Below are 27,842 nucleotides of genomic sequence, written 5' to 3' on the forward strand. Positions count from 1 at the left end.
CTCCTGGGGGATTTCAACTTAAGGCACCTAAAATGGAGGAATATAGCAAATAATATTGTTGCAGTAATAACACCAGGAGGCAGCTCTGATGAAAACTCACACTCACACGAGCTTTTAAATCTCTGCACAAAATTCAATTTAAACCAGCAAATAATAGAGCCTACTAGACTGGAGAATACACTAGACCTCATCTTCACTAACAATGATGATCTGATAAGAAATGTCACCATATCAAAAACAATATACTCAGATCACAACATAATTGAGGTTCAGACATGTATGCGTGGAGCCCCAGACCGACAAAATGAGACTAGTCACGAGGGAGCATTCACCAAATTCAACTTCAATAACAAAAACATAAAGTGGGACCAAGTAAACCAAGTCCTAACCGATATAAGCTGGGAAGATATACTAAGCAACACAGACCCAAACTTATGCCTAGAACAGATTAACTCGGTGGCACTCGATGTATGCACAAGGCTTATTCCTCTAAGAAAAAGGAGGAGTAGATGTAAAATAGAAAGAGACAGGCGCTCCCTTTACAGGCGACGGAAAAGAATAACAGAGCGGCTAAAAGAGGTCAATATATCTGAAATGCGCAGGGAGACACTGGTCAGAGAAATAGCAAGCATCGAACTTAAGCTAAAGAATCCTTTAGGAGTCAGGAATCGCGGGAAGAACTAAAAGCCATAAATGAAATCGAAAGAAACCCAAAGTATTTCTTCTCCTATGCCAAATCAAAATCGAGAACAACGTCCAGTATTGGGCCCCTACTTAAACAAGATGGGTCCTACACAGATGACAACAAGGAAATGAGTGAGCTACTCAAGTCCCAATATGACTCAGTTTTTAGCAAGCCGCTAACCAGACTGAGAGTCGAAGATCAAAATGAATTTTTTATGAGAGAGCCACAAAATTTGATTAACACAAGCCTATCCGATGTTATCCTGACGCCAAATGACTTCGAACAGGCGATAAATGACATGCCCATGCACTCTGCCCCAGGGCCAGACTCATGGAACTCTGTGTTCATCAAGAACCGCAAGAAGCCCCTATCACGAGCCTTTTCCATCCTATGGAGAGGGAGCATGGACACGGGGGTCGTCCCTCAGTTACTAAAAACAACAGACATAGCCCCACTCCACAAAGGGGGCAGTAAAGCAACAGCAAAGAACTACAGACCAATAGCACTAACATCCCATATCATAAAAATCTTTGAAAGGGTCCTAAGAAGCAACATCACCACCCATCTAGAAACCCATCAGTTACACAACCCAGGGCAACATGGGTTTAGAACAGGTCGCTCCTGTCTGTCTCAACTACTGGATCACTACGACAAGGTCCTAAATGCACTAGAAGACAAAAAGAATGCAGATGTAATATATACAGACTTTGCAAAAGCCTTCGACAAGTGTGACCATGGCGTAATAGCGCACAAAATGCGCGCTAAAGGAATAACAGGAAAAGTCGGTCGATGGATCTATAATTTCCTCACTAACAGAACACAGAGAGTAGTCGTCAACAGAGTAAAGTCCGAGGCAGCTACGGTGAAAAGCTCTGTTCCACAAGGCACAGTACTAGCTCCCATCTTGTTCCTCATCCTCATATACGACATAGACAAGGATGTCAGCCACAGCACCGTGTCTTCCTTTGCAGATGACACCCGAATCTGCATGACAGTGTCTTCCATTGCAGACACTGCAAGGCTCCAGGCGGACATCAACCAAATCTTTCAGTGGGCTGCAGAAAACAATATGAAGTTCAACGATGAGAAATTTCAATTACTCAGATATGGTAAACATGAGGAAATTAAATCTTCATCAGAGTACAAAACAAATTCTGGCCACAAAATAGAGCGAAACACCAACGTCAAAGACCTGGGAGTGATTATGTCGGAGGATCTCACCTTCAAGGACCATAACATTGTATCAATCGCATCTGCTAGAAAAATGACAGGATGGATAATGAGAACCTTCAAAACTAGGGAGGCCAAGCCCATGATGACACTCTTCAGGTCACTTGTTCTATCTAGGCTGGAATATTGCTGCACTCTAACAGCACCTTTCAAGGCAGGTGAAATTGCCGACCTAGAAAATGTACAGAGAACTTTCACGGGGCGCATAACGGAGATAAAACACCTCAATTACTGGGAGCGCTTGAGGTTTCTAAACCTGTATTCCCTGGAACGCAGGAGGGAGAGATACATGATTATATACACCTGGAAAATCCTAGAGGGACTAGTACCGAACTTGCACACGAAAATCACTCACTACGAAAGCAAAAGACTTGGCAGACGATGCACCATCCCCCCAATGAAAAGCAGGGGTGTCAGTAGCACGTTAAGAGACCATACAATAAGTGTCAGGGGCCCGAGACTGTTCAACTGCCTCCCAGCACACATAAGGGGGATTACCAACAGACCCCTGGCAGTCTTCAAGCTGGCACTGGACAAGCACCTAAAGTCAGTTCCTGATCAGCCGGGCTGTGGCTCGTACGTTGGTTTGCGTGCAGCCAGCAGCAACAGCCTGGTTGATCAGGCGCTGATCCACCAGGAGGCCTGGTCACAGGCCGGGCCGTGGGGGCGTTGACCCCCGAAACTCTCTCCAGGTAAACTCCAGGTAATATTTCCATTGTGTCGGTATTTTATACCATTTATTTCCACAGCACAGCAGGGCAGAGAATGGTGCAGGGGTATTGGGTAGCAAGAGGGAGAACATAAGAACATAAGAAAAAAGGAACACTGCAGCAGGCCTACTGGCCCATTCGAGGCACGTCCAAGTCTCCTACCGGCTTAAGCCAATGCCCCAACCTAGTTAGGTCAGGTCACATTCACTTAAGGAAGGAACACGGCAACTGACCTAGTAGCACAAGCTAATCAGATCCAGCTCACACCCACCCACACCCACTCATGTATTTATCTAACCTGTTTTTAAAACTACACAACGTTTTAGCCTCTATAACTGTACTTGGGAGTTTGTTCTACTCATCCACAACTCTATTACCAAACCAGTGCTTTCCTATATCCTTCCTGAATCTGAATTTTTCCAACTTAAAACCATTGCTACGAGTCCTGTCTTGGCTAGATATTTTCAGCACATTATTTACATCCCCTTTATTTATTCCTGTCTTCCATTTATACACCTCAATCATATTCCCCCTAATTCTAAGCCTTTCTAGAGAGTGCAGATTCAGGACCCTCAGTCTATACTCACACTCACACGAGCTTTTAAATCTCTGCACAAAATTCAATTTAAACCAGAAAATAATAGAGCCTACTAGACTGGAGAATACACTAGACCTCATATTCACTAACAATGATGATCTGATAAGAAATGTCACCATATCAAAAACAATATACTCAGATCACAACATAATTGAGGTTCAGACATGTATGCGAGGAGCCCCAGACCGACAAAATGAGACTAGTCACGAGGGAGCATTCACCAAATTCAACTTCAATAACAAAAACATAAAGTGGGACCAAGTAAACCAAGTCCTAACCGATATAAGCTGGGAAGATATACTAAGCAACACAGACCCAAACTTATGCCTAGAACAGATTAACTCGGTGGCACTCGATGTATGCACAAGGCTTATTCCTCTATGAAAAAGGAGGAGTAGATGTAAAATAGAAAGAGACAGGCGCTCCCTTTACAGGCGACGGAAAAGAATAACAGAGCGGCTAAAAGAGGTCAATATATCTGAAATGCGCAGGGAGACACTGGTCAGAGAAATAGCAAGCATCGAACTTAAGCTAAAAGAATCCTTTAGGAGTCAGGAATCGCGGGAAGAACTAAAAGCTATAAATGAAATCGAAAGAAACCCAAAGTATTTCTTCTCCTATGCCAAATCAAAATCGAGAACAACGCCCAGTATTGGGCCCCTACTTAAACAAGATGGGTCCTACACAGATGACAGCAAGGAAATGAGTGAGCTACTCAAGTCCCAATATGACTCAGTTTTTAGCAAGCCGCTAACCAGACTGAGAGTCGAAGATCAAAATGAATTTTTTATGAGAGAGCCACAAAATTTGATTAACACAAGCCTATCCGATGTTATCCTGACGCCAAATGACTTCGAACAGGCGATAAATGACATGCCCATGCACTCTGCCCCAGGGCCAGACTCATGGAACTCTGTGTTCATCAAGAACCGCAAGAAGCCCCTATCACGAGCCTTTTCCATCCTATGGAGAGGGAGCATGGACATGGGGGTCGTCCCTCAGTTACTAAAAACAACAGACATAGCCCCACTCCACAAAGGGGGCAGTAAAGCAACAGCAAAGAACTACAGACCAATAGCACTAACATCCCATATCATAAAAATCTTTGAAAGGGTCCTAAGAAGCAACATCACCACCCATCTAGAAACCCATCAGTTACACAACCCAGGGCAACATGGGTTTAGAACAGGTCGCTCCTGTCTGTCTCAGCTACTGGATCACTACGACAAGGTCCTAAATGCACTAGAAGACAAAAAGAATGCAGATGTAATATATACAGACTTTGCAAAAGCCTTCGACAAGTGTGACCATGGCGTAATAGCGCACAAAATGCGCGCTAAAGGAATAACAGGAAAAGTCGGTCGATGGATCTATAATTTCCTCACTAACAGAACACAGAGAGTAGTCGTCAACAGAGTAAAGTCCGAGGCAGCTACGGTGAAAAGCTCTGTTCCACAAGGCACAGTACTAGCTCCCATCTTGTTCCTCATCCTCATATCCGACATAGACAAGGATGTCAGCCACAGCACCGTGTCTTCCTTTGCAGATGACACCCGAATCTGCATGACAGTGTCTTCCATTGCAGACACTCCAAGGCTCCAGGCGGACATCAACCAAATCTTTCAGTGGGCTGCAGAAAACAATATGAAGTTCAACGATGAGAAATTTCAATTACTCAGATATGGTAAACATGAGGAAATTAAATCTTCATCAGAGTACAAAACAAATTCTGGCCACGAAATAGAGCGAAACACCAACGTCAAAGACCTGGGAGTGATTATGTCGGAGGATCTCACCTTCAAGGACCATAACATTGTATCAATCGCATCTGCTAGAAAAATGACAGGATGGATAATGAGAACCTTCAAAACTAGGGAGGCCAAGCCCATGATGACACTCTTCAGGTCACTTGTTCTATCTAGGCTGGAATATTGCTGCACTCTAACAGCACCTTTCAAGGCAGGTGAAATTGCCGACCTAGAAAATGTACAGAGAACTTTCACGGCACGCATAACGGAGATAAAACACCTCAATTACTGGGAGCGCTTGAGGTTTCTAAACCTGTATTCCCTGGAACGCAGGAGGGAGAGATACATGATTATATACACCTGGAAAATCCTAGAGGGACTAGTACCGAACTTGCACACGAAAATCACTCACTACGAAAGCAAAAGACTTGGCAGACGATGCACCATCCCCCCAATGAAAAGCAGGGGTGTCACTAGCACGTTAAGAGACCATACAATAAGTATCAGGGGCCCGAGACTGTTCAACTGCCTCCCAGCACACATAAGGGGGATTACCAACAGACCCCTGGCAGTCTTCAAGCTGGCACTGGACAAGCACCTAAAGTCAGTTCCTGATCAGCCGGGCTGTGGCTCGTACGTTGGTTTGCGTGCAGCCAGCAGCAACAGCCTGGTTGATCAGGCGCTGATCCACCAGGAGGCCTGGTCACAGACCGGGCCGCGGGGGCATTGACCCCCGAAACTCTCTACTGGTAAACTCCAGGTAATAGGGAAGATTTCTGATACATGGGATCAACTTTGTCATCCTCCTTTGTTTTCCAGAACATTTACATCCATTCTGTAATACGGTGACCAAAACTGTGCAGTATAATCTAAATGAGGTCATGGAGTACAACGGGGCAGTGGATAGTGCAGGGGTAGAGGGTAGCAAGAGATATAGGTAGAAAGGGCTGTGAGGAGTGCTAGAGGAAATATCAGTTTGTGCAGTAAATCAGTTGCTGTCAAAAAGTCAACGAGAGAGAGTCTGGGTTAAAGGAGGGTCCATCAGCAAGAAGGGAAGGTAAAGTAAGGTCAGTAGAGCGGTGATGACGTTGGAGGTAAATTCTATGAGTTCATTGATACTTTCCGTACATTTTCCAGACTGAGTGGTAAATACTCTCCCTACCCTTCGCCCATTCCTTGAGTTGCCGGTGTTGCTATAGCAAACCTTCTTGGCATTGCCACCGAAATTAGTAATCATCTTGCCCGTATCTCTCAGGGGCTTCATCTATGCCCCTTGTTTCTTCCCTCCAAGTCTGCCAGAGAGTTAGAGCCCTTAAACTTTTTTCTATCAGAGAAGAATCTTATAATGTGCCTTTTACACTTCTTGAGCTGGAGTCAACACTCTCCGCTTGCCAATCATGGGTAGTGGGGCCTGACAGCACTCATATTTATATGCCACAGCATTTACATCAGTCAGCCCTTGCTGTCCTCTTATGACTCTTTAATCTTATTTGGTCGCAAGGAGTTCTTCCCAGCTGTGGAAATCTGCCATTGTTCTCTCTTTCTGCAAACCGGGTACTACGGGGCATAATGCTTCCCGCTATCATCCCATTGCTCTTACTAGTGCAGTTTGCAAGGTGATGGAACGGCTGGTAAATAAGTAAGTAAGTTTATTCAGGTATACACAAATACAGTTACATAGAATTATCATACATAGCAGCATATGTGTAGAGAACCTAGGATAACCCAAAAAAGTCAGACAGAGTGACTTATTTCCATTGGGGTCCTTTTACCTTATTATTATAATATAAAGGTTATAATATTTTCTTATTATTCTATAATGAAAATAACATCTTATTATAATACTAAAAAGACTATCTACTACACGAGGGTCATTAAGACTATCTACAATACGAGGGTCATTACTAGGAATAAGATAAAATTTACACGTATGTTAGCTAAAAAGTAGAAAATCATTCCTCTCCCTTTCTGCAGCTACATTTATCAGACACCTTTTGGCAGTCTTCTTGAACTGGTTCATGCTATGACTGGCTTTGACATGTGCGGGTAGTCTGTTCCATTCCTTTATTGCTGTACAATAAAAGGTGTTTGAAGCCTGGCCAATGACTGTGGGTACTACAAAGTTGTGCTCTCTCCCCCTAGTACTATGATTGCTTTGGTTCCCAACCTTGACAAAATTGACAGCAAGATATTCTGGACACTGTTTTACCTGGAGTTTACCTGGAGAGAGTTCCGGAGGTCAACGCCCCCGCGGCCCGGTCTGTGACCAGGCCTCCTGGTGGATCAGAGCCTGATCAACCAGGCTGTTACTGTTGGCTGCACGCAAACCAACGTATGAGCCACAGCCCGGCTGGTCAGGAACCGACTTTAGGTGCTTGTCCAGTGCCAGCTTGAAGACTGCCAGGGGTCTGTTGGTAATCCCCCTTAAGTATGCTGGGAGGCAGTTGAACAGTCTCGGGCCCCTGACACTTATTGTATGGTCTCTTAACGTGCTAGTGACACCCCTGCTTTTCATTGGGGGGATGTTGCATCGTCTGCCAAGTCTTTTGCTTTCGTAGTGAGTGATTTTCGTGTGCAAGTTCAGTACTAGTCCCTCTAGGATTTTCCAGGTGTATATAATTATGTATCTCTCCCGCCTGCGTTCCAGGGAATACAGGTTCAGGAACCTCAAGCGCTCCCAGTAATTGAGGTGTTTTATCTCCGTTATGCGTGCCGTGAAGGTTCTCTGTACATTTTCTAGGTCAACAATTTCACCTGCCTTGAAAGGTGCTGTTAGTGTGCAGCAATATTCCAGCCTAGATAGAACAAGTGACCTGAAGAGTGTCATCATGGGCTTGGCATCCCTAGTTTTGAAGGTTCTCATTATCCATCCTGTCATTTTTCTAGCAGATGCGATTGATACAATGTTATGGCCTGTACATTGCAGAGTCACTTGTTTGCACAGAACTGCTTAATGCCTCAAATGACGTAGTGGAAGTTTTAGCAGTAAAGGTCGAGAACCAAAACCTAGTCATTGTGGTAGTCTATAAGCCTCCGGATGCAACATCCCAGCAATTCCAGGAACAGCTGTTAAAAATTGACCACTGTCTGGAAAATCTTCCAGCTCCTGCACCCAACATCTTGCTCCTGGGGGATTTCAACTTAAGGCACCTAAAATGGAGGAATATAGCAAATAATATTGTTGCAGTAATAACACCAGGAGGCAGCTCTGATGAAAACTCACACTCACACGAGCTTTTAAATCTCTGCACAAAATTCAATTTAAACCAGCAAATAATAGAGCCTACTAGACTGGAGAATACACTAGACCTCATATTCACTAACAATGATGATCTGATAAGAAATGTCACCATATCAAAAACAATATACTCAGATCACAACATAATTGAGGTTCAGACATGTATGCGAGGAGCCCCAGACCGACAAAATGAGACTAGTCACGAGGGAGCATTCACCAAATTCAACTTCAATAACAAAAACATAAAGTGGGACCAAGTAAACCAAGTCCTAACCGATATAAGCTGGGAAGATATACTAAGCAACACAGACCCAAACTTATGCCTAGAACAGATTAACTCGGTGGCACTCGATGTATGCACAAGGCTTATTCCTCTAAGAAAAAGGAGGAGTAGATGTAAAATAGAAAGAGACAGGCGCTCCCTTTACAGGCGACGGAAAAGAATAACAGAGCGGCTAAAAGAGGTCAATATATCTGAAATGCGCAGGGAGACACTGGTCAGAGAAATAGCAAGCATAGAACTTAAGCTAAAAGAATCCTTTAGGAGTCAGGAATCGCGGGAAGAACTAAAAGCTATAAATGAAATCGAAAGAAACCCAAAGTATTTCTTCTCCTATGCCAAATCAAAATCGAGAACAACGCCCAGTATTGGGCCCCTACTTAAACAAGATGGGTCCTACACAGATGACAGCAAGGAAATGAGTGAGCTACTCAAGTCCCAATATGACTCAGTTTTTAGCAAGCCGCTAACCAGACTGAGAGTCGAAGATCAAAATGAATTTTTTATGAGAGAGCCACAAAATTTGATTAACACAAGCCTATCCGATGTTATCCTGACGCCAAATGACTTCGAACAGGCGATAAATGACATGCCCATGCACTCTGCCCCAGGGCCAGACTCATGGAACTCTGTGTTCATCAAGAACTGCAAGAAGCGGGGGGGTTGACCCCCGAAACTCTCTCCAGGTAAACTCTCTCCAGGAAGGTGAGATCCTCCGACATGATCACTCCCAGGTCTTTGACGTTGGTGTTTCGCTCTATTTTGTGACCAGAATTCGTTGTGTACTCTGATGACGATTTAATTTCCTCGTGTTTGCCATATCTGAGCAATAGAAATTTCTCATCGTTAAACTTCATATTGTTTTCTGCAGCCCACTGAAAGATTTGGTTGATGTCCACCTGGAGCCTTGCAGTGTCTGCAATGGAAGACACTGTCATGCAGATTCGGGTGTCATCTGCTAAGGAAGACACGGTGCTGTGGCTGACATCCTTGTCTATGTCAGATATGAGGATGAGGAACAAGATGGGAGCAAGTACTGTGCCTTGTGGAACAGAGCTTTTCACCGTAGCTGCCTCGGACTTTACTCTGTTGACTACTACTCTCTGTGTTCTGTTAGTGAGGAAATTATAGATCCATCTACCGACTTTTCCCGTTATTCCTTTAGCACGCATTTTGTGCACTATTACGCCATGGTCACACTTGTCGAAGGCTTTTGCAAAGTCTGTATATATTACATCTGCATTCTTTTTGTCTTCTAGTGCATCTAGGACCTTGTCGTAGTGATCCAATAGTTGAGACAGACAGGAGCGACCTGTTCTAAACCCATGTTGTCCTGGGTTGTGTAATTGATGGGTTTCTAGATGGGTGGTGATCTTGCTTCTTAGGACCCTTTCAAAGATTTTTATGATGTGGGATGTTAGTGCTATCGGTCTGTTGCTTTACTGCCCCTTTGTGGAGTGGGACTATGTCTGTTGTTTTTAGTAATTGTGGGACGACCCCTGTGTCCATGCTCCCTCTCCACAGCATGGTAAAAGCTCGTGATAGGGGCTTCTTGCAGTTCTTGATGAACACGGAGTTCCATGAGTCTGGCCCTGGGGCAGAGTGCATGGGCATGTCATTTATCGCCTGTTCGAAGTCATTTGGCGTCAGGATAACATCAGATAGGCTTGTGTTAACCAAATTCTGTGGCTCTCTCATAAAAAATTCATTTTGATCTTCGACTCTCAGTCTGGTTAGCGGCTTGCTAAAAACTGAGTCATACTGGGACTTGAGTAGCTCACTCATTTCCTTGCTGTCATCTGTGTAGGACCCATCTTGTTTAAGTAGGGGCCCAATACTGGACGTTGTTCTTGACTTTGATTTGGCATAGGAGAAGAAATACTTTGGGTTTCTTTCTGTTTGTGAGCAATTTTATAAACATGATTTAGCTTCAGTTGTTTTACTCTGTCTTCAACATTCAGCATATCCAACTGCTGTAATTCATTCTGGCCTACATGCTCTATTGGTCCCAGCCCTAGGATGAATCTTACGATTTTGTTCTGGGTGATTTGCAGTCTATCTTTCAGTTTTTTTGTCAAGGCAGAGTACCATGAAGAGCAAGCGTAATCCACATGGCATTGTATAAGGGCTAGACATAGGGTCCTGCGAGCCTCAGTAGGTAGACACTGTGCTTGTCTATACAGGAACTTCAGTCTGGCATTCGCTTTCTTTACTATACTGTTCCCTATCAATTCTCCTGACATGTATGGGTCAAAGGGGATTCCCAGATATTTTACTGATGAAACCAAAGTGATGGGCTCCCCATTACACTGGACATTAAAATTATTTACTCTTCTCAGTTTATGTTTCGTGCCAAAGAGAATGGCTTCAGTTTTCCCGAGGTGTAATGATAGTTTGTTGTCTACTAACCATTTGCTGCAGGACTCCAGTTGCAGTGTTAAAACATTAGCTATATCTCGTGGGTCTTTACCTGACACTAACCGAGCACTGTTATCTGCATACAGTAGGAGTTTGCACTTGACACTGATATGCACGTCATTGACATAACATAAGAATAATAAGGGACCTAGAATACTACCTTGGGGATCTCCACATGTTATCGGCAGGGGTTCTGATTCCGTTTTGTTGATTTTGACAATTTGTCTTCTGTTGCTAAGGTAGGACTTAAACCAGTCTACAGAACCTATACCGATAGCTTGAAGTTTCTTACATAATATAATGTGGTTGACAGTATCGAAGACCTTTTGCAGGTCTAAGGTTACCATACCTATGAGGTTCCCCTTTAACATTTCAGTTCTCAGGTAATCCATCAGATTAATTAGGGAGGTGTCGGTTGAGTAAGATCTTCTAAAGCCCGATTGATAGCTATGGAGAATGTTGTCATTAAGGTACTTAACTACTTGAGAGTACACCGCCCTCTCTAGAATTTTGGATATTATACTGAGTATACTAACAGGCCTATAGTTGCTTACATCAGACCTACTATTTTTCTTGAAGATAGGAGTAACTCTGGCCTCCTTGAACCCATCTGGTACTGCATTAGTGGTGATTGATAGATTTATTATGTGAGCAATAGGGATTGACAGTTCAGAAGCACCATCTTTTAGGAACTTAGACGGGATGTTATCTGGGCCAGTGCTCTTAGTTGGGTTTAACCTGCTTAGTTCTTTTTGAATGAAGTCATGAGATACACTTACTAGTCGACAACTGTTTGGGGTTAACCCTTTATTGGTGTAGTATGTTTGAAACTTGTCAGAGTCTGTGTTAAAGGTATTTGATGCAGCTGGTAGTTTACTTACTAGTGTTGCTGCAACAGATGTGTAGAAGGAATTAAAGCAATTTGCCACCTTAGATGTTTCGTGGCATACCTCGTTATCGATAGTGAGTACTATGTTAGACCTATCTACTAGCTTATGGCTATACCCCAACTGTTTTAGTTGTTGCCAGAGCTTTCTGGGGTTATGCTTATGCTCTTCAATTTTTGAGCAATAGTGCTTTGCCTTTGCTCCTTTTGTAAGTCTCTGCACTCTGTTCCTCACCCTTTGGAATTCATTTAGTGCTGCAATATCCTGTCTGTTTGCTTTAAATCTTTTTAGCAGCTGGTCTCCGAATTTCATATTATCTAATATCTCAGTAGTCATCCAGGGTTCAGTTCTTCGTTTAATCCTAACCTCTTTAACTGGTGCAATATTATCAAGGATGGTACTGAACATTGTTTTGAAATTTTCCCAGGCATCATTTACGTCCATGCAATGTGCTCATTCTGAGCCTACTCTTATTATTGGCTATTACAATGCGAGACACAAAAGCATTGGAAACTCACAGTTTGGTAATCGTAATGGTAATCAACTGTTGTCACTCTTAAACAGTCATGATAATGTCCAAATTGTAGGTGACCTTGAACCCACACATATCTATGGAGGCGTCCTTGATCTGTGCCTGGGCTTCAACATTACTTCTGCCAGCTGTGAGTCTTCCATTGTAACAGATATAGCGTCTGATCATTTCCCTAGGCTAACCTCTCTAGATATTGGTAATACTATCCTTCCTGGTGGGATATTCAAACGGAAACGTTTTAATGTTCCCACAGATCAGCATGATGACTTTTTTGCACATGTGACTGACTGGTATAATTCCTATGAGTGTTCCTCTGTAGAGACCTTTAACAATTGTGGTAGTCTACAAGCCTCCGGATGCAACATCCCAGCAATTCCAGGAACAGCTGTTAAAAATTGACCACTGTCTGGAAAATCTTCCAGCTCCTGCACCCAACATCTTGCTCCTGGGGGATTTCAACTTAAGGCACCTAAAATGGAGGAATATAGCAAATAATATTGTTGCAGTAATAACACCAGGAGGCAGCTCTGATGAAAACTCACACTCACACGAGCTTTTAAATCTCTGCACAAAATTCAATTTAAACCAGCAAATAATAGACGCCAAATGACTTCGAACAGGCGATAAATGACATGCCCATGCACTCTGCCCCAGGGCCAGACTCATGGAACTCTGTGTTCATCAAGAACTGCAAGAAGCCCCTATCACGAGCCTTTTCCATCCTATGGAGAGGGAGCATGGACACGGGGGTCGTCCCTCAGTTACTAAAAACAACAGACATAGCCCCACTCCACAAAGGGGGCAGTAAAGCAACAGCAAAGAACTACAGACCAATAGCACTAACATCCCATATCATAAAAATCTTTGAAAGGGTCCTAAGAAGCAAGATCACCACCCATCTAGAAACCCATCAGTTACACAACCCAGGGCAACATGGGTTTAGAACAGGTCGCTCCTGTCTGTCTCAACTACTGGATCACTACGACAAGGTCCTAAATGCACTAGAAGACAAAAAGAATGCAGATGTAATATATACAGACTTTGCAAAAGCCTTCGACAAGTGTGACCATGGCGTAATAGCGCACAAAATGCGCGCTAAAGGAATAACAGGAAAAGTTGGTCGATGGATCTATAATTTCCTCACTAACAGAACACAGAGAGTAGTCGTCAACAGAGTAAAGTCCGAGGCAGCTACGGTGAAAAGCTCTGTTCCACAAGGCACAGTACTAGCTCCCATCTTGTTCCTCATCCTCATATCCGACATAGACAAGGATGTCAGCCACAGCACCGTGTCTTCCTTTGCAGATGACACCCGAATCTGCATGACAGTGTCTTCCATTGCAGACACTGCAAGGCTCCAGGCGGACATCAACCAAATCTTTCAGTGGGCTGCAGAAAACAATATGAAGTTCAACGATGAGAAATTTCAATTACTCAGATATGGTAAACATGAGGAAATTAAATCTTCATCAGAGTACAAAACAAATTCTGGCCACAAAATAGAGCGAAACACCAACGTCAAAGACCTGGGAGTGATTATGTCGGAGGATCTCACCTTCAAGGACCATAACATTGTATCAATCGCATCTGCTAGAAAAATGACAGGATGGATAATGAGAACCTTCAAAACTAGGGAGGCCAAGCCCATGATGACACTCTTCAGGTCACTTGTTCTATCTAGGCTGGAATATTGCTGCACTCTAACAGCACCTTTCAAGGCAGGTGAAATTGCCGACCTAGAAAATGTACAGAGAACTTTCACGGCGCGCATAACGGAGATAAAACACCTCAATTACTGGGAGCGCTTGAGGTTTCTAAACCTGTATTCCCTGGAACGCAGGAGGGAGAGATACATGATTATATACACCTGGAAAATCCTAGAGGGACTAGTACCGAACTTGCACACGAAAATCACTCACTACGAAAGCAAAAGACTTGGCAGACGATGCACCATCCCCCCAATGAAAAGCAGGGGTGTCACTAGCACGTTAAGAGACCATACAATAAGTGTCAGGGGACCGAGACTGTTCAACTGCCTCCCAGCACACATAAGGGGGATTACCAACAGACCCCTGGCAGTCTTCAAGCTGGCACTGGACAAGCACCTAAAGGCAGTTCCTGATCAGCCGGGCTGTGGCTCGTACGTTGGTTTGCGTGCAGCCAGCAGCAACAGCCTGGTTGATCAGGCGCTGATCCACCAGGAGGCCTGGTCACAGACCGGGCCGCGGGGGCGTTGACCCCCGAAACTCTCTCCAGGTAAACTCCAGGTAAATGATCTTGTGAGCAGTATTCAGAACTACTTAGAGCCGCCACTGAAACCTCTTGGTACTCTAAACCCAACAAACTTCCATAATAATCATACCTCCTTCAAAAACCATACTTATTACAATGATTCTAAACTTCGTACACTGAAACGTACTGCTCGCAGACTAGGCCTAGCCTATAGAAAACATCGTACCCCTGGAATGCTGAGACTCTTCCAAACTGCCCTTGCTGCTGCCAGAGAGCGTATGACAGAGCTGCGGCAAACAGACTGGGAAAAATTTGTCAACGGTCTTAATGCTCACACCCCACTTAGCCGGGCATGGAGGGACATAAATAGAATTAAGGGTAACAGAACTGGGCAGATCGCGCACCCTCATCCCTTACATAGGGCGAATGAGTTAGTCAGTGCTTGGGCTGCTACATCTAGCTATGACAATCTTCCCAGTACCACACAGGCAAAATTAAATGACAAATATGATGCAAGGGAGAGACTTGTTTGCTTTATGCTCAGCAAGGCAGATGATTGCAACATTCCTTTCACTAATTATGAACTTGATGCAGCACTAAGGGCAACTCCACGTCGCCTGGTGAGGATGGTATTACTTACAACATACTCAGATTGCTGTGTCGAGTGCCAGGTAATCCATTACTTGAATTATATAACATGAGCTATGTAACTGGGGAGCTCCCTCAATCTTGGACCAACAGCCTCATCATTCCAATTCCTAAGCCCAATCAACAAAATGCATTTCGCCCAATATCTCTTACTAGCTGCTTGTGTAAAACATTTGAGAGAATGATTCTTAATCGTCTCATGTACAGAATCAAACAATTTTTGTCTCCCAGGTTACATGGTTTCATGCATGGAAGGAGCGTGCATCATTGCATAGCCACCTTTCTCACCCTGCACACTGACAGCTCATACACTACCTTCCTTGACCTTAAATCCGCTTTCGATGTAGCCAACCGACATGTAATCATTAGTGAACTTGCCAGAATGGATGTTAGAGGATGGCTTCTCTGCTGGATTAAAGGCTACCTGTCCAACAGAAAATCGTCTGTGTTGTTCCAGGGACATAGAAGTGTAACTAAAGACTTTGAATTAGGAACCCCACAGGGAGGTGTGCTCAGTCCCACACTGTTCAATATTCTAATTAATGCATTACTTAATGCTATGCCTAGTCAGCCCCATCATTATGTGATTAGTTTTGCTGATGATATAATGATTCACACCATCGGATTCTCCAACACCCAAAACATTCTTAATCATGTACTAGCCTCGTGTCAGGACCTGGGGTTGATAATCTCTACTGATAAAACAAAGATACTCAATAGGCGTCCTCCTCGACAGAGAGGTACAGTTCGTCAGATCCAATTGCATGATGGGTCTCTTCTAGAATATGTAAGCAGATACAGGTATCTAGGCTTTGAGGTTCCACTACTTGGACCTGTTGTAACAAGACTTTGTCGCCAATACAAAGAACGACTAAGAGCACTTAGAGTTGTGGCAGGGCTTCACCCCAGGTATGGTGCTAATGTTAAAATTGTGAAAATGATGTATCTTGCTTATATTAGATCATTGGTTGATTATGCTGCGCCACTACTTGCTCTTGTGTCTGACTGGCAGCTTGGAGGGCTGGAAAAACTGCAGAACGAAGCAATGAGGATCATTTTAGGATGCCCTCGTACTGCCAAAATTTTAAATATTCAAAAAGAACTTGATATTCCAAGCATCACAGATCGTGTTACTGAAAGAAATATCCTAATTGGGGTTAATATGCTCAGGCAAGCTCATTCAAACCCCTGCACAGAAGCCCTCCAAACTTTCCTCAGCACTGGTGAACACTCCTCCAGATGGATCGAAAAAACTGGAACCGACCTCCGCATGAATCAGATACATGATCTATGTCAAGTAAGGCAACAGCGGCACTTCTCCGCTCCATGGAATATTACCCTATTCCAAACTACCATTCCTCCATTTCCCCCCAAACTACTTCTTAAATCACAACCAAAACTTCGCCTTGAAGCCAAACATGAGGCATTAAGCTGTACTGATAACTTAGTCACACAGCACACACTCTCGCAAATTATTTCCGCTGATGGTTCTGTTCACCAATCCACTGGTGCAGCTGGTAGTGCTGCTGTTGTCGTACAGAGTGATGGCTCTCTTAAAGAAATTGGAGCACGCATCAATAATTGGGCCTCTGCCCTTCAGACAGAACTGTTTGTCATACTCCTTGCACTGAAATGCATCTATGTATCAAAGATTGACAGTTTAATTGTAACTGATTCTCTGTCATCCATAAATGCTCTCAACTCATTAAGCATAAATTGTGGCATGCTTGAGTCAGAAGCCAGACACAGGTATGGTAGGATTGTGGAGAGTGGAGTCAGAGTGCACATGCTGTGGATTCCATCTCACATTGGTCTTCAGATGCATGATAGGACTGATAAATTGGCTAAGCTGTATGCTTTCAAAGAGGGAGTAGATTACAATCTTGGCTTGTCAGGTAGTAGTTCGAGAACAATAATACGAAAAGAACTTCAACTGAATTTTATGGACTTAAGGCTCAGGGAGATTGACACCAGTGAGTCCATCTATCATTATTCTATCATGCAGGAGGAGCCGCATGTCTATGGTGCATCCAACAAAATAAGCAGACTCTTGGATGTCACTACTGCCCGGCTCCGGCCGGGTTACAAGTATCTTTGGCAGGTTAAATCACCACCACCAGATGTAGACCAAACGAAATGTAAACTTTGCCAGATGGACTATTGTCACACCTTGCGTCATTATGTACTGGAGTGTGATAAAATTAATGAATTTAGAAACAATTCACTCAGAAAAATGTTCAAGAAATGGCAAAGTATTTTATCCACAGTGGTATATTGCAGACCATTCTGGAGAAATACCCTGACTTTGCTAGCTGTAAATAAAGCATTACCACAAGTGTGCATGTGTGTGTGTGTGTGTGTGTGTACTCACCTATTTGTACTCACCTATTTGTGGTTGCAGGGGTCGAGTCCTAGCTCCTGGCCCCGCCTCTTCACCGGTTGCTACTAGGTCTCTCCCCCTGCTCCATGAGCTTTATCAAACCTCGTCTTAAAGCTGTGTATGGATCCTGCCTCCACTACGTCATTTTCTAGGCTATTCCACTGCCTTACAACTCTATGACTGAAGAAATACTTCCTACTATCTCTCTGACTCATCTGTGTCTTCAGCTTCCAACTGTGTCCCCTTGTTACTGTGTCCAATCTCTGGAACATCCTGTCTTTGTCCACCTTGTCAATTCCTCTCAGTATTTTGTATGTCGTTATCATGTCCCCCCTATCTCTCCTGTCCTCCAGTGTGGTCAGGCCGATTTCCCTTAATCTTTCCTCATAGGACATTCCCCTTAGCTCTGGAACTAACCTTGTTGCAAACCTTTGTACTTTCTCTAGTTTCTTGACGTGCTTTATCAAGTGCGGGTTCCAAACAGGTGCTGCATACTCCAGTATGGGCCTGACATACACGGTGTACAGTGTCTTGAATGATTCCTTACTAAGATGTCGGAATGCTGTTCTGAGGTTTGCCAGGCGCCCATATGCTGCAGCAGTTATCTGATTGATGTGTGCTTCCGGAGATGTGCCTGGTGTTATACTCACCCCAAGATCTTTTTCCTTGAGTGAGGTTTGTAGTCTCTGACCCCCTAGACTGTACTCCGTCTGCGGCCTTCTTTGCCCTTCCCCAATCTTCATGACTTTGCACTTGGTGGGATTGAACTCCAGGAGCCAATTGCTGGACCAGGTCTGCAGCCTGTCCAGATCCCTTTGTAGTTCTGCCTTGTCTTCGATCGAGTGAATTCTTCTCATCAACTTCACGTCATCTGCAAACAGGGACACCTCAGAGTCTATTCCTTCCGTCATGTCGTTCACAAATACCAGAAACAGCACTGGTCCTAGGACTGACCCCTGCGGGACCCCGCTGGTCACAGGTGCCCACTCTGACACCTCGCCATGTACCATGACTCGCTGCTGTCTTCCTGACAAGTATTCCCTGATCCATTGTAGTGCCTTCCCTGTTATCCCTGCTTGTTCCTCCAGTTTTTGCACCAATCTCTTGTGTGGAACTGTGTCAAACGCCTTCTTGCAGTCCAAGAAAATGCAATCCACCCACCCCTCTCTCTCTTGTCTTACTGCTGTCACCATGTCATAGAACTCCAGTGTGTGTGTGTGTGTGTGTGTGTGTGTGTGTGTGTGTGTGTGTGTGTATGTGTGTGCGTGTGTATGTGTATGAGTGTGTGTGTGTGTGTGTGTGTGTGTGTGTATGAGTGTGTGTGTGTGTGTGTGTGTGTGTGTGTGTGTGTGTGTGTGTGTGTGTGTGTGTGTGTGTGTATGAGTGTGTGTGCTTGTGTGTGTATGAGTTTGTGTATGTGTGTGTGTGTGTATGAATTTGTATGTGTGTGTGTGTGTGTGTGTGTGTGTGTGTGTGTGTGTGTGTGTGTGTGTGTGTGTGTGTGTGTGTGTGTGTGTGTGTGTGTGTGTGAACAATCAATATTTGCACCAATAACTCATTACAGTTGTGACCGGGTGTGGAAGTGTGAATTGCTCATTACACTATAATTTGTTCATGATTGTAGCCATGTATAAACGTAAGTATCCATTCTTACAGTATTCATTACCTTTGTAACTTGTGAGTTCATTACCTTGTACCTAGTTCAGCCATCAAAACTTTGGGGGCCCAGTCCCTGGATCCATTACGTACTTCTGTAATCTGTAAATACCTTTGTAACTTGTCATGATTGTGACTAGACCTACCTGGAGTTCATTATCTTTGTAAATTGTGAGTTCATTACCTTTGTAAATTGTGAATTCATTACCTCTGTGTGTGTGTGTGTGTATGAGTGTGTGTGCGTGTGTGTGTATGAGTTTGTGTGTGTGTGTGTGTGTGTGTGTGTGTGTGTGTGTGTGTGTGTGTGTGTGTGTGTGTGTTTATGTGTGTGTGTGTATGAATTTGTATGTGTGTGTGTGTGTGTGTGTGTGTGAGAGAGAGACTCAGCAATCAACATTTGCACCAATAACTCACTACAGTTGTGACCGGGTGTGGAAGTGTGAATTGCTCATTACTCTAAAATTTGTTCATGATTGCAGCCATGTATAAACGTAAGTAACCATTCTTACAGTATTCATTACCTTTGTAACTTGTGAGTTCATTACCTTTGTAACTTGTGAGTTCATTACCTTGTACCTAGTTCAGCCATCAAAACTTTGGAGCCCGGTCCCTGGACCCATTGTGTACCTCTGTAATCTGTAAATACCTTTGTAACTTGTCATGATTGTGACTAGACCTACCTGGAGTTCATTACCTTTGTAAATTGTGAGTTCATTACCTTTGTAAATTGTGAATTCATTATCTCTGTAACTTGCTCAGCTATCAAAACTTTGAGGCCCAGTCCCTGGACCAATTATGTACCTCTGTAATCTTTTGACTACCGCCCACAGGATGGGTATGGGGTGCATAATAAACATATTAAACTAACTAACATTACCTCTGTAACTTGCTCAGCTATCAAAACTTTGAGGCCCAGTCCCTGGACCAATTATGTACCTCTGTAATCTTTTGACTACCGCCCACAGGATGGGTATGAGGTGCATAATAAACAAATTAAACTAACTAACTAACAACTTGTTATCTCTGTCCAGTCACAATTGTGTAGCCTATTTACCAGTGTTTCTTTACTGTAGTTTCTAGTTGACCTCATTTTTATTGTCCTGTGTAGGCCTATTCTATCCCTATTGATTTTCCTGGTGCAGTAAATGATGAAATGATCACTAAGGCCTGTGGTAATGACGCCTGACTGACTAATTTTCTCAGAGCAGTTACAAAGTATGTGGTCAGTTAGGGTGGCTGAGAACTGTGTGATCCGGGTTGGTGTATTAATTAGTTGAGTGTAGCTATTTAAACCTAGAATTTGCTTATACCTTTTGCATAGCCCGTTATTTTGCTGCTGAAAACAGATATTGAACACTCCCAGTATTATTGTCTCGCAATTGTTTTCAAGTCCGGACAATGCTCTGGAAAAGTCTTCTAAGAACTGGTCCTAGGTGGGAGGGCGGTAACTAGTTCCTACTAAGATGGGTTTGGTCTTGGGAAGCAGCACTTCAAACCATAGATCTTCAGTTTATTGTTATTTAAATCAGGTCTTGGGTTGTAAGCTAAGTCATTTCTAATGTAAGCACATACTCCACCACCCTTTCTGTTCCTGTCTAAGCGTTTTATATTGTAACCTTCTATTTTGACCTCGTCGTCAGACACCGTATCATCCAACCAGGATTCAGAGATGGTTATAACTGCCACCCTAATTTTGTTAGCTAGAATCCTAATCTCTGCCAATTTAGGAAGAAGTGATCTGGCATTGACATGAATAAAGCGAAGGCCTGTTTTCATAAAACAATTATAATCATCAATATATGGCAATGGGTCATATGTATTAAAATTAGGTAAATCAATGTCATCATTGCTAAAGGGTAACTGTGCCAAAGTGCATTTGTTACACACAAAGTGAATTCTGGCACCGTTACTATAATTGTACATACATCCATCATGCACCCACCCCTTACACATTTTACATAAGGTGCCTTTTCTGTTTTTCATGCTTACTTTAGTACAGTGTATGCACCTGTTTGGTAGTGTTTGAAATATTAATGGCTGTGTTGGAACTTACTCGGTCCAAGAAGTCCCAGCGGGTAAAAACACACCGTTCGAGGGCCCTTACACCCACCCAAAAAAAAAAAAACACACTCTCCCGGTTTGGTGTAGGTGGATGGTAGGTACTTCTTAATTGAAAGATTTACCCTTCAGGGAAGAAGTAGGTAGTTTTACTGTTAGTACACTAATATTAGGATTATTGAGGCAACTGTAGATAATAATAATGTAGACCTAAGACCTTAACATAGGTAGTAATAGGCCAATAATGTAGGCAAACACTAGGTTGTTAGCTAGGGAGAACTGGCATCCCAAGTTTGAACGACGGGCGCGGGTCTCAAAGACACCAGCTCTTTCTTCTATGACCAGACATCACCTGGACAAGACGTGCCGTGATCAGCAGGCGGCGCCCCCACGTGTCTTCACATATGAGACCTGGGGAAATCTGGAAGAGGCACCTCGATGTACCGTAGATGACCTCCTCCGTCAGGCCCATTCAGTAAGACAAGACCTCCACTTTTTCTTGGGATTTCTGGCCAGGGGTCTGGGGAAAGTTGTGAGTTGAACTGTGGGCCTTTGTGCAGCTGGCAGTGCATGCCCAGTACATACCAGCATATCTTGTCAGCCTAGAAGCTAGTGTCTGTCTGCATAGTTATACTAGGGGATACACACCCCCTTGGATATAGGAATTTCTGAGGTGCAGGCAGGTCACTAATAATGATTGAATATTGCAGGAATTAAGGCTCCCAGTTGCACATGGTTTCTGAGGGGAAGTCCAAAGGGGCTAAGCTTAGGGAGGTTGAAGATCAGGATATATGCTGCAGCACCAAGTAAGTTAGTTCTTTAAACGTGCATGCAGGCGAGATTTCTTGCAACATTAATCATTTATGAAAATCTGTCCTATAAGCCACTTGTGAGGCTGAGGTACCGGCCTCAGAGCTCGGTGTCAACAGAGCTTGCCAGGGTAGGCGACTCACTTAGAGGCAGTCCAGACAAATTTTCACAAGTGGTCCTTTGAAACCATGATGTGGAATAGCTAGGTTAAAATTAACATAGCTAGGCCACAGTTAGGAACCAGTTTAACAGAGTTAGGTTAAGTTAGTACACCTAGGCCCAGAGTTACACAGAGGCTAGGCCAAGCTGACTATACACAGAAGTTGTTATTTGCAGTAATTTACAGGCAGGCCAGGTAGGCTAGAGAAGCTTGTGAATTTAATTATTTACAGTGATTACAAGTAATCCAGAGTAGGAGACTTGTGTGTTAATTACTTACAGTGGATTTGCAAGGTAGCCACAGTTAGGCTAGGCTTGTGCAATATTTACAACAGTTATACAGTAGTAGCTAGGACAGATTTAACCTAAAGCCAGGTTTAAGCTATAGCACACTAGTTAGGTTAGGATTTACCTTATCCAACCATCCACGCTAGACTGAGTAAGCTGGACCCAAGCTGTTTACATACATTATTCATTTAGTTTCACAAGTTGAATTGTTAATTTATTTGTGCTAACCAAGTGATTTTAATTTGTATACTGCATTTTTTTAGTGTGATTTTCATTGTCTTTGACTCATTTTAATGTGGGATTTGAGAATTGTACCTGACACTAGTTTAAGTCCTGTAATCATTTGCTGGCATTGTACAGGAAATTGCTAGGTTAAGCTTTCACATCGATACATATTTTGATTGGGATTTGAGAGCTAACAGTGTACATTTTAAGTCAGAGTAGAGTCAATATAACAAAGGGAATCATTAAACTTGTTGAGAAGCCTTGAGACTCGTTCATTCTTACCTAACACCGTGACGTGCTGTGGGGTGGACTGAGTAAAGTACAATTAGTGTCACACTCCTCATTAAACCTCGACAATGGCAGATGGGAGTTCAGGAGAGTCTGGTTCAGTGTTAGCAAAATTAAAACGATCAGTGGCGGCATACAAAGGGCATCTGAACAGAACACGGAACAGGTGCAAGGCTACTTGCCAACGTAGTGAAGTAGACTGTGATGATTTGCAAGACTGCTTGAAGCATTTGGGGGAAAAATGGGAAGCCTACGAACAAGCATTCTCAGCATATGAGCTACAGGCTATTGAGGATGATGAATCCCAGGATAGTCTTCGGCAGGCACTGGACGAATTCACTAAGGATGATGTAGATTGTCAACAGGAGATGAATACGTACAAAGATAAGTTAAGTACATTAAAGGCTAGTATTCCAAGGGTGGTGTCGAACACCGCAGGTACCCCAAACAGCCACACACCTGTCAATATGTTGCCCAGGTTGCCCCAGTTGAATTTACCGACATTTGACGGAACCCTAACTGAGTACATTGCTTTCAGGGATCAGTTTAAAGCCCAGATAGATGACAGGAACGATTTGTCAGATGCCGTCAAATTGCAGTATTTGCGGTCACAGCTCAAGGGTAAAGCCTTAGACTTGGTCCGGCACTACCAGATTACTGACACTAATTACCAACATGCCAAAGACCAATTAGAAGACATGTTTGGCAACACTGAAGAGATAAAAGTGGGCATACTTTATCGGTTGTTGGATCTAGAGGCTTGCCGACATGACCGTCAAAGCGTAGAGAAGTTCCATATTGAAATTATGAGCTTGACAAATAGTTTCAGAGATTTGCATGATGAGGATGATTCAGAATGGGTCCTTAGCCAGGTGATTCAGAGGAAACTGGCTAGCACTACAGTGCATGAGTTACACTTAAAATATCGGACGAATAGGTTCACGATACAACAAATTGTTGAGGGGTTGGGAGATCTCGTTTCTCATTTGAGTATAGGTGTGAGAGAAGTCACCACCATCACCACATAAAAACCCAGACAGTTACTCAAAGATCTCGAGAGATCAGTCTAAAGTTCGTACGATTAACGTTGGAGTGTACTATGGCGAAGAAGTGTCTAAAGTAAGAACCTCTAAGCAGAACCTCAGAGGCACTCATGCCAGAATATGAGTGTTCTGCAAAGGCGAACACGCTAGAACGAGTTGCTCGGAGTATATAACACTGAGCAGTAGGCAACAGAGACTAAGGGAGTTGAGACTCTGCTTCAAGTGTTGTAGGGAACACTTTGCGAGAGACTGTGGCACCCAGCTCAGTGAGTGTCGAGTCTGTTGCAAAGGTAAGCACCATACTGCACTATGTCCCAATAATTTAAGGGAACCCCAGGCTAGTAGGGATATCTCTCAGGTAGAGATAGAAAGTGAGTCTGAGCCTGAAATGGTAGCCAGCATGATTAGTGGGAGTGAAGTCTCTAATCCGAGTGAGAATCACGGAGGTGCTGCCCTACCTACAGTCATGGCAAAGGTTGTGAATGGGCACAGGTCCGAAACAACCCAATTATTCTTTGACTCAGGAGCACAAGTATCCTTGATAACAAAGAAGTTGGTGGCTAAATTAAAGTTGAAGGCCACAAAGAAAGTTAGTATGATGTTGGGAGGGGCTATAAGTCAGGCCCCACCCAAATCTTATGATGTGGTGGATGTCACAGTCAAATTAGGTGGACATCGCAGAGACATTACAGCCTTGGTGGTAGAGACGTTACCCACGGCAATTACAGCGAGAGGTCTTGCTGCAGCAGCTGAGTGATTGAAAGACCTTGACGTGAAGCTGGCAGACCAGGGAATTACCACTGACACAGTCAGAAATGTAGGTATCCTGGTGGGAGCCAATCAGATAGATGACTTCCTGTCTACATGACGGACGTTTAGGGAAGGAATTGGTTTATACAGATCTCCAGTAGGATACATCATAGGCAGTAGGATTCCACCTGAATTCCCTGCCATGCCAGATAGAGGAGAAGCTGTCCCCATGATAGCTGGGGAAGTAGTGATAATGAGTACCAGTATACACGATGAACCACCAGGGAAGCCGAACCAGGTAGGGATTGACAAACACTCGGCCACCTTGGGAAAACACTTTTACAGGGTACGTAAAGAAGGAGATAGATTGCCATTAAATCCAGGGAAAGGCTACCAGGGCATGTGGGCCACTGGGTGGGAAAGTATGGAGCCACTCAGTCAAGGCTAGACATACGAAAGATGTTAAAGTTAAAGGAAGGGGTGCTAAGACCACCGGAACCAACAAGTTTACACCCCCAGAGGCCCACGCAGGGGAAACTGGATGGTTGAAGTTAGACCAGAGTCTGCTCGACGAGAGTGGCCGGACGGCACTCGTGTCCAGGGTCCGCCGTGGGGGCTCGCAGAAGGTGAACTTGATTTAGACTTAGTGCCTACCTTCGCCGGTGGGAGGATGTTGGAACTTATCCGGTCTGAGAAGTCCCAACGGGGAAAACACACCATTCGAGGGCCCTTACACCCACCCAAAAACAAAAATACACTCTCCCGGTTTAGTTTGGCGTAGGTGGATGGTAGGTACTTCTTAATCGAAAGATTTACCCTTCAGGGAAGAAGTAGGTAGTTTTACTGTTAGTACACTAATATTAAGATTATTGAGGCAACTGTAGATAATAATAATGTAGACCTAAGACCTTAACATAGGTAGTAATAGGCTGATAATGTAGGCAAACACTAGGTTAAGTTAGCTAGAGAGAATTGGCAGCCCAAGTTTGAATGACAGGCATGGGTCTCGAAGACGCCAGCTCTTTCTTCTATGACCAGGCATCACCTGGACAAGACGTGCCATGATCAGCAGGCGGCGCCCCCCACGTGTCTTCACATGTGGAAAATACTGTATATATTTTCCAGAAATTCAGTATTTATATGTATATAGATGGCCATACTGTATTTAATAATATTTATGTCATAGAAAATGGAAAGCCTGCGTCTGCACAGACCGGACTCGCCATCTTGGTTTTGAATTTGTATTAGAACGTTGGTGTAATGGGTAGAAATTTTCGTGCTCTAGAGGTTAAGATTGTGTTGACACCTCTCAAATAGGAGGCGAAATTGGTGGATGTGCATTCCTGCATAACTTGAGATATCAGACGACTGGACAAGACCTCTCCAGGAACCTCAGATAAGCTCTCTAGATTTGTGTGTAATTTTGGCCAGTATTATTTTCATAGATTTAGTAAGAGGAGGTTTTCTGAGTATGATACACCTTAATCTCCAGTCAAATTGGTGAGTTTTTAAGATATTCTCCTTCTGTTATGTAAATGTGTTTATATATAATCATTTTTTAATTTTAATATACAGTCCACAAATTTATATATTTAACAGCATTCCTGGTGATGTATATTTCATTTAATTAATAGGTCCAGAGCAACTTGTGGATATTGTTGAGAATTTTGGCCTTACCTGCTGTGTTTAAATTATAACTATATATAATGAACACTTAGCTGATAAATGACAGCAAATTGTCTACACAGCCGCCCCTGCAGACGAGGTCTAGAAGCTGTCGAAACCATCACAACATTGGGCTGTCAAGAGATACAATTTGTAAGTATAAATTACCCCTAGGGGGTGTTATGTCAGCATATTTCATTCGATGATGGCTGACGAAATACCTACTTGTTTGGACTCAAAAGTCCACACCTTACTGCCGATTATAGGTTGATTACAAACTCCTTGTGACTCAAGAATTGCGCAATCCCCCGATCTACAAGAAATTCATAACATACCTTGCTCTTTGTAACGTGAGCTATGGTATTCTCAACACCTTCGACAGGTATCGGTGACTTGATAGAAGCTGAAGTGTCCTTGGATGTCCACGTCTTCCATTGTCTAGGAAACGCACACTGGTACACTATGTTCCACAAGATTTGTCTTTATTGTTCACAATGTATCACAAGAGAAGCTGATCGCACTTCTCTTATGTTTATTGTGTTTGAGACACTTTGTTCACACTAACGCACAGATCAGTGTTCTTTGCTAGTTATCCTGGCGTCAGTGTCACTCTCACTAGAGTCAAAGATAGTCTGGCGATGCCACACCGCCCCAAGCCGTCACTGCCCTAATACACAAAAAAAAACACTGACCTAGTACCTTGCATCCTTGTCACCTCCTCGATGAAGCAAAGCAGAATGTTTGTTTCTTGCTGTCTTAAGCATAGACAACAATGTACACTATTTTTACCATGGTAATAAAGTGGGAGCAGGATTTTCCTTAATTGTCCTGCTAAATAAGAGATGTACTGTCTCTTATAAAAATACACTTTGCAACACCGCTGCAAGGAGCAGAGGTCACTTGACTACGTGGCATAGCATCTGTGATCAATTACTCACTCTAGCAGTAAACAAGACGCTCGCCCCTTCTGAGAGGGCTTGGCCCCTCAGGGCTGAAAGGGCTGAGGGGGGCTGATACCCCCCTCCTGGAGAAAATTTCTCCACACTGGGGGGCGGCGGAGGTTCGCTGCAGGTGAACTATTCACTGAGACCCACATAAAGGATCACTTGGACAACGAAATATGGATCCCAGGTTACAACCTATACAGATGTGACAGAGTGAACAGGCAAAAGGGGGGGGTTGGCCTGTACATTGCAGAGTCACTTGTTTGCACAGAACTGCTTAATGCCTCAAATGATGTAGTGGAAGTTTTAGCAGTAAAGGTCGAGAACCAAAACCTAGTCATTGTGGTAGTCTACAAGCCTCCAGATGCAA

The sequence above is a fragment of the Cherax quadricarinatus genome, chromosome 45 (genome assembly GCF_038502225.1).
Source record: "Cherax quadricarinatus isolate ZL_2023a chromosome 45, ASM3850222v1, whole genome shotgun sequence".
Taxonomy (NCBI): domain Eukaryota; kingdom Metazoa; phylum Arthropoda; class Malacostraca; order Decapoda; family Parastacidae; genus Cherax; species Cherax quadricarinatus.